Source organism: Aquarana catesbeiana, linkage group LG12 (assembly GCF_042186555.1).
Source record: "Aquarana catesbeiana isolate 2022-GZ linkage group LG12, ASM4218655v1, whole genome shotgun sequence".
Taxonomy (NCBI): domain Eukaryota; kingdom Metazoa; phylum Chordata; class Amphibia; order Anura; family Ranidae; genus Aquarana; species Aquarana catesbeiana.
This window is the reverse complement of record NC_133335.1, coordinates 40,462,293-40,470,170: the sequence shown is the minus strand read 5'-3', so window position 1 is coordinate 40,470,170 and position 7,878 is coordinate 40,462,293. Positions and strand designations below refer to the sequence as shown.

At 40.3% G+C, this 7,878-nt stretch overlaps 1 long non-coding RNA gene across 1 annotated transcript; it reads left to right on the top strand.

Annotated features, from left to right (window-relative positions):
- The first annotated feature begins 716 nt into the window (after positions 1 to 716).
- LOC141114133 (uncharacterized) lies at positions 717 to 7,573 on the top strand. Its single transcript, XR_012236875.1, has 2 exons — positions 717 to 1,187; positions 5,276 to 7,573. It is a non-coding gene; the product is annotated as an uncharacterized lncRNA (long non-coding RNA).
- Positions 7,574 to 7,878: the final 305 nt, after the last annotated feature.

The following is a 7,878-nucleotide window of genomic DNA, read 5'->3' as shown; positions in this document are numbered from 1 at the left end:
TACACTGTACTGAGGAGACCGTGTGCTGTACTGTACACCCCATACACTGTACTGAGGAGACCGTGTTCTGTACTGTACACTCCATACACTGTACTGAGGAGACCGTGTGCTGTACTGTACACTCCATACACTGTACTGAGACCGTGTTCTGTAATGTACACCCCATACACTGTACTGAGGAGACCGTGTGCTGTACTGTACACCCCATACACTGTACTGAGGAGACCGTGTGCTGTACTGTACACCCCATACACTGTACTGAGGAGATCGTGTGCTGTACTGTACACTCCATACACTGTACTGAGGAGATCGTGTGCTGTACTGTACACTCCATACACTGTACTGAGGAGACCGTGTGCTGTACTGTACACTCCATACACTGTACTGAGGAGATCGTGTGCTGTACTGTACACTCCATACACTGTACTGAGGAGATCGTGTGCTGTACTGTACACTCCATACACTGTACTGAGGAGACCGTGTGCTGTACTGTACACCCCATACACTGTACTGAGGAGACCGTGTTCTGTACTGTACACCCCATACACTGTACTGAGGAGACCGTGTGCTGTACTGTACACCCCATACACTGTACTGAGGAGACCGTGTGCTGTACTGTACACTCCATACACTGTACTGAGGAGAGCGTGTGCTGTACTGTACACCCCATACACTGTACTGAGGAGACCGTGTTCTGTACTGTACACTCCATACTGATAAGGTTGGAAATAATAGGTTGGAGTTCTACTTAAGTTGTTTTTCATTTTATGTATAATATGTGCGTGTCAGTTGTAAGACGTAGCTTAAGTCTTTCCAGATGTGTCCAGCGTCATGTATGTTGAAATTATACTGCTTGTTACCTTATATGGAGATTTGCTCAAACTGATGCTTGTGTAACCAAGCCTTATAAAAAGCCCCAATAAAGAGCCAACAGGTTCAGTTGACAGTACGGGACCTTTAAGGCTCGGATCTGATATACAGAAATCTATATTCTGTGTCTTATTTCTTTGATAGCTAAATTTGGCAAAGCAATATAAACTAGAAGCAGTTAAGTTGAAAACTGCACTTAACATTTCTGGCGCCCGGAAGTAGGGACACACCGATGACACTTCAAGAGGTGGATGAATTGGACTGACGGAACAAAAGGTCAGGCATTCCGGGAACCACAGATCAAAAAACCTGCGCAGGTAAGAAAAAGCTTTATTTTTCTTATATTCTGTGCTCCCCTGATTTGTGCCTATCCGTTCTGTCAGTTACGGTTCTCCTGGTTTTAAAACACCAGCCTCTGTAGTGGTGAGTCTAGAATTACTGCATATTGTGGTTTATATTGCTGGAATTATTTGTTGTTTGTTATTTGTCTGTCTTGTTGAGAAAGTGAATGAGCCTTGCCTAGGTTGGTATGAATTGAAAGAATATCATCCCAATGAGCAGTAGAATGCGTCCTTAACCTCGCAAGAGGACTTTGGGGGTCTGCCGCTTAAGTTTGATATTCAATTTAATTCATAAACCATAGACGGGTTGAAAGTATAAGCCCTGTCTGCTCCATAAAGCAGGGATAAGAGTGTATGAGAGGGATCCCAGATACAGGGGGAATGAGGTCTCCATAAGCCCGGAGATCTAGTCGGATACCTGGTCACTTAAAGGAATGCTTGTATATGTGTAGCTGCCATTCTGGTCATAATATTTGTGAGTTGGCTAGCATATAAAGTAATTCGATTTCAGAAATCTCATCCGGAGAGGTTTTTAGTATTCTGGCACCCTAGGAGGAAGGCAACGAGGAACTAGTGTAGCTTTTTTAGTATTTAGTACTGTTCACTAAGTGTCCCACACGCTACCTAGGCACGGACTGTCAGAATGGGCCAGCAGAACACGAAACCCCGTCAGGGAATTGTGGTGCATTATACGGTGCCACAGATAATTAAGAACATCTATGGGAAAGATGAAGCATAGGACTTAAAGGATGTCCTTCGTAAATTTAAGGTGAAAGGAGCAGCGGGTTTAGACCTGGATGTATGGAGTGAAATAAAAAGGGACAGACAAGGAGAGGTGTTAGAGAAGCAATGGATGCGTCAGGTTCAATGCTTAATTAAGGTCTCAAATAGAGCAAAAGAAGAGGGGTGGAAATATAATTCAGATTGTGATGGTTGGGATATGAAAGACAGAAGAATAAAAAAAAAAAAAAAAAAAATATGTTGAAATTTTAAATAATCTTAGTTCAGCCATCCCACCCCCATATACTGACATAGTACGTAAACTACACAAGATATATCCTGAAATTGAGGGTAGAGGATGGGTTTTGTATAGCAAAGCCAGCTGCTTTCTGTAGATTTTTTTTTTGTGACACAGTTAATGAATACACATGAAGCAACCTGGCAGGATGGGGAGGATTTATGCAGACATAAAATGACTCTGACCCTGTTTAACTAGTTTATGACTGACCTGCAGACGAGCTGAGGGGGGATGGCAATTTAGAGACAGGAGGTCAGACACATAGACTCAAGGGCTCCTTTTATTGCTAGATTAGAAGCTTTCTCTCAGGCAAAACAACAGGAGAGAGGGTCAATATCACTCATGAAACAAATGCCAGGACAGACTGTATCAGAATTTTACTTATCTATGGAAAGTATGATGGCAGATGAGGGATTGGATTTGGCTCTGCCAGTCACGATCTGAGCCTTCAATAGACAGTTTATGGAAGGATTAATTCCACAGATAAGTGAAAGACTGAAAGCCTGCATACCACCCTTAATTTGTTGCGATTTTTGGCAGAAAAAGGTTGCAAGGTTAATAAGAAAAAGTTGCAAGTGTGTCAGAAAAAGTTATCTTTTTGGGACATTGTATATCACAGGGCACAAGACATCTCACTGAGGAGAGGGTTCAAGTGATAAAGGGAATGTTACCCCCACGGAATTTCAAACAATTGCATATGTTTTTAGGTATTGTGTCATATTGTAGACAATGGATACCACATGCTAGCGCTTTGATGCAGCCATTATACGATTGTTTGAAAATTGTACCGTATATGCTTACAGAAGTAGCTTATGAGTCGTTTGTCACTTTGAAAAGGTTGTTGATTTCTGCCCCGGCTATTGGTATTCCAGATTACACCAAGATATTTTATTTGTACATTGCTGAAATCACTGGACACGCCACAGGTGTTTTGACACAGGCACATGTAAAACAAAGATCCGTTGCTTAATTTTCAGCAGCATTAGATCCAGTGTCCAGAGGTTCACCGTCCTGTGTACGGGCGGTAGCAGCGGTGTCGATAATCCTAGATAAGTCATCAGAAATTGTTCTAGACAATCCAGTTGTAGTGCACACCACACATGAGATACATGCAATCTTGTCTCAGGTACAGCCCAAACACATTTCAATGGCTAGGCAATTAAGGTTACAGTGTACTTTACTTTTACCTCCAAATGTTACTTTTCAGCGCTGTACAACTTTAAATTTGGCTACCTTTTTGCCTCTTCAGTCACCAGATTTGGCAAGGGGGAATAATAGTGCTAATAAGGAAGAAGAAGAGGAAGAAAAAAAAATTCTCGAGAACTTCTGATAAGAGAGGACATTCTAAAAACAATGGATTTTTTAGTTTTTTTGACTACTGATGAAATAATTTATCCATCAGATATGTTGCAGTTTTTATATATCATTTTTATGTGACAGGACATGTTTATTATATCAAGATGAGATATTTTTTACACATCATTTTTTACATTCATATATAGTGTATTTTCAGAGTTGAAAGGGTTAAACATCCCTACAATAGAGTCATTCTAGTTAGAAGGAACATCTGGTGATAATTAAGACAGAGTACATTTTTCTTAAAGGTACATGTTACAGATACACCAATCTTAAATGCTGAGCACACTTTGTACATAGATGGTAGTAGGTTTGCTGATGACAAGGGTAAATATCACACAGGGTATGCTGTAGTGACTGACACAGGTGATTGAAACACAGCCCTTACCAGCCCATATGTCAGCACAAGAAGCAGAATTAAAAGCTTTAGAACAAGCCCTAGAATACTTAAAAGGACGAGAAGGGAATATTTACACTGACTCTGCCTACGTTTATGGTGTAGCGCACGATTATGGCCATATATGGAAGGCTAGAGGTTATCTGACAGCAGCAGGTACACCTGTAAAACATGGAGAAGGGATTAAGAGAGTTCTGAACAATCTTTAAAAGGTTAAACGAGTGGCAATCATGAAGATAGTGGCACACACGAGCGCAAAAACAATTGAGGCAAAAGGAAATGCATTTGCAGATTTGACTGCAAAACAGGCAGCTCTAGGGGAAGGAAGCCCTGAGACCTTAGCAGCGGTAGAGGTGAGTATCCCAGAACCAACATGGCAGCAGCTGAGTAAATTACAGGAGCAAGCAGGGGAGAGCGAGAAAGATAAGTGGGTCAGAATGGGAGCAGCACCAGACCTTGACAATGTATGGAGGGAAGGAGGCAAAGTATGCCTGCCTGCCTCTCTGTACCCAGCAATGGCAGCGGCAGTTCACCTACCCACACATGTCAGTTCCAATTCCATGTATAGGATTGTGAACCAAGGATGGCTCGCCCCTGGATTCAGTAGTACTGCAAGAAACTACTGTGCAGCCTGCCAAATCTGTCTCCTGAATAACCCAGGATAGAGAGTAAAAACCCCACGGAAACACCAGGTTCGGGCCCAATACCCCTTCCAGAGACTGCAAATTGACTACATACAAATGCCTAAGAGTGGTCCCTTTGAATTTGTCCTCGTGTGTATCGATTTATTCTCAGGTTGGCCCGAAAGTTATCCAGTAAAATCAGCTACAGCAAAAGTCACAGCCAAGAAACTGATTACTGAGTTAATACCTAGGTTTGGTCTTCCTGAAACAATAGAATCAGATAGGGGGATACACTTTACAGGAGAAATCATGCAGAATGTGATGACCATGTTAGGGGTTCAACAAAGTTTTCACACCCCTTATCATCCACAGAGTTCAGGATCAGTGGAAAGAGTAAATGGGACAATAAAGTTGAAAATACAAAAAGCCATGCAAGAGTTAAACAAGCCATGGCCAGAATGCCTGCCTTTGGCTTTGTTCTCTATAAGATACACTCCAACAGGGAAAACAGGATTATCCCCATATGAAATACTTTTTGGGAATGCACCTAGATTAGGTCTATACTTTCCACAGAGTATGCAATTGCAATGTGATAGTTTGACTGCATATGTGATACAATTACAACAACGTCTAACTAAGATCCACAAAAGTGTGTATTCTTCTCTTCCAGACCCTAACTCAATAGCAGGTACACATACACTGCTACCAGGAGATTATGTATATGTTAAGAAACACACCAGAAAGACATTGGAACCTAGATTTGAAGGTCCTTATCAAGTGCTTTTGACCACAGCCACTTCAGTGAAATTGGAAGGAAAAGCAGCCTGGATCCACGCATCACACTGCAAAAAGAGTCTTGAACCGAGAGAAACAGAATGAAGATTCTTCTATGATAATAGTGCTTGAATGTTTTCAAATGTTTGTTTATACATGGACTCCGGGTATCAATGTAACAGTTCATGAAAATAGTACTGATCTTAGATGGGTAAATCAGGATAAGAGTATAACACAATATCATTACTACGAATGGTATTTTGTACTAGTAAGGAAACGGGAAAGCACAACAGGAGGATATATATACAATGGCAACATTATGGTTTCAATATAAAGATAGAAGACGCTCTACCCACCATCTTCGAATCTTCTCTATTAACTCCTATTCCTAGATCTTGCATAAATGTTTCGGTATTACAACAGAAAACAAAAAACAAATTTAATGTAACTTTTCCCCAGCTACCAGAATGTAGGTATCGCCGAGAATGGTATGATACAGTTCTGGGAGCTGCAGGAACTGGAATGGGAATAATGAATGGGATACAGATGGAAATGATACAAAATAAGTGGAACCGTGCAGGAAGTCACATAGCTGATAGTTTAATTACAAGCAAATGGTTACCTACAACATTCGAAACACAAATTAGCTAGGTACAATTAACTAAATATCTCAATATTATGGTTAATCACACAGCACTAGCTAGTCTGAAGTTGTGGAAAGAAAATCAGGAGTTTATAAACATTACTCAATGTGCTTTTTCTACACTATCTTATCACATTCAAATCGCACTTGGATGAACTATTTCAAGGGTTTAAATTTAGAAAGTACATGGTTTGAAGTACCAGGAAAAGAAGTTGAATGTGAGGAAAGATGGTGTGCTGGAAGGTTTGATGTATACAAAGTGGAGGAGGTCCAGGTAATGTGTAAGTTAATAGTGATGCCACTCCTGATAGGAAAGGATCTACCTGAATTTTGGTATCCTGAGATTTATGGACACTATGTAGATACGCAAAACATGACTCATGATCTAAGTTTATGTGTTAAAACTAATAAGGGAATAGTCTGTGGAAGAAGTTCTCCAGTCTATGAACTTTGCTTATTGAAACATCAATCTAACATATGTAAGTTTCAGAGACTACCAGCAGGTGTAGGAAACAGATTTATGGAGATAGGACCACAACATATTTGTTTAGTCACAAATGATCAGGAAACTATGGAAAGTTTAAATAAAACGGCCCCTTTTTCAGGATGCGTAAAGAATGTTAAAATGCTTAAATGACAAAATGACACTTTCCTTTTTGAACCAGATGCACATAGAATATTTAATCTAGAATGGACGGTAGATAATCTTACTGATACTACTCCTTTTATAATATCATTAGAGCCCTTACAGCAAATCTTAAATGAGTCCGAAATACTTAGAAAACACATAGAGACACAAGAACATACCCTTCAAAATAATCTAATATCTGCGGTTATAGATAAAGGGAAATTAATACATTTATCCTCACAAATAAGAGATGAAACAACACATCATTGGTATGATGTATTTGCTGGATGGTCACCCACTGCTACGGCAATTTTTAATTGGATGCTCAATCCGATACTTATTCTAATTTTAGTTTTTGTACTGCTTACCGTGATAAACTGTTGCTTATATAGGAAGATTAAGGCACGAACAGATAGAATAGAAAGAGAAAGGTATTAGGAACTCCAATGACAAAAAGGGTAACTTGACATCACCCCTTTTCTATTCTCTTTGCTTATAAGATGCTGGTATGGATTTGAGGGATGAGGGTAAATAAAGAAGACTTATCCTCCTCTGACAACCCGCGGTCAGGGATAGCACTCTTTGAAGTATCGGCTGTTCACTTGTTTGCAAGGACCCAGAATCGTGGAGGGGATGATGTCAAAGGGGGAAATTGATAAGGTTGGAAATAATAGGTTGGAGTTCTACTTAAGTTGTTTTTCATTTTATGTATAATATGTGCGTGTCAGTTGTAAGACGTAGCTTAAGTCTTTCCAGATGTGTCCAGCGTCATGTATGTTGAAATTATACTGCTTGTTACCTTATATGGAGATTTGCTCAAACTGATGCTTGTGTAACCAAGCCTTATAAAAAGCCCCAATAAAGAGCCAACAGGTTCAGTTGACAGTACGGGACCTTTAAGGCTCGGATCTGATATACAGAAATCTATATTCTGTGTCTTATTTCTTTGATAGCTAAATTTGGCAAAGCAATATAAACTAGAAGCAGTTAAGTTGAAAACTGCACTTAACATTTCACTGTACTGAGGAGACCGTGTACTGTACTGTACACCCCATACACTGTACTGAGGAGACCGTGTGCTGTACTGTACACTCCATACACTGTACTGAGGAGACCGTGTGCTGTACTGTACACTCCATTCACTGTACTGAGGAGACCGTGTGCTGTACTGTACACTCCATACACTGTACTGAGGAGACCGTGTTCTGTACTGTACACTCCATACACT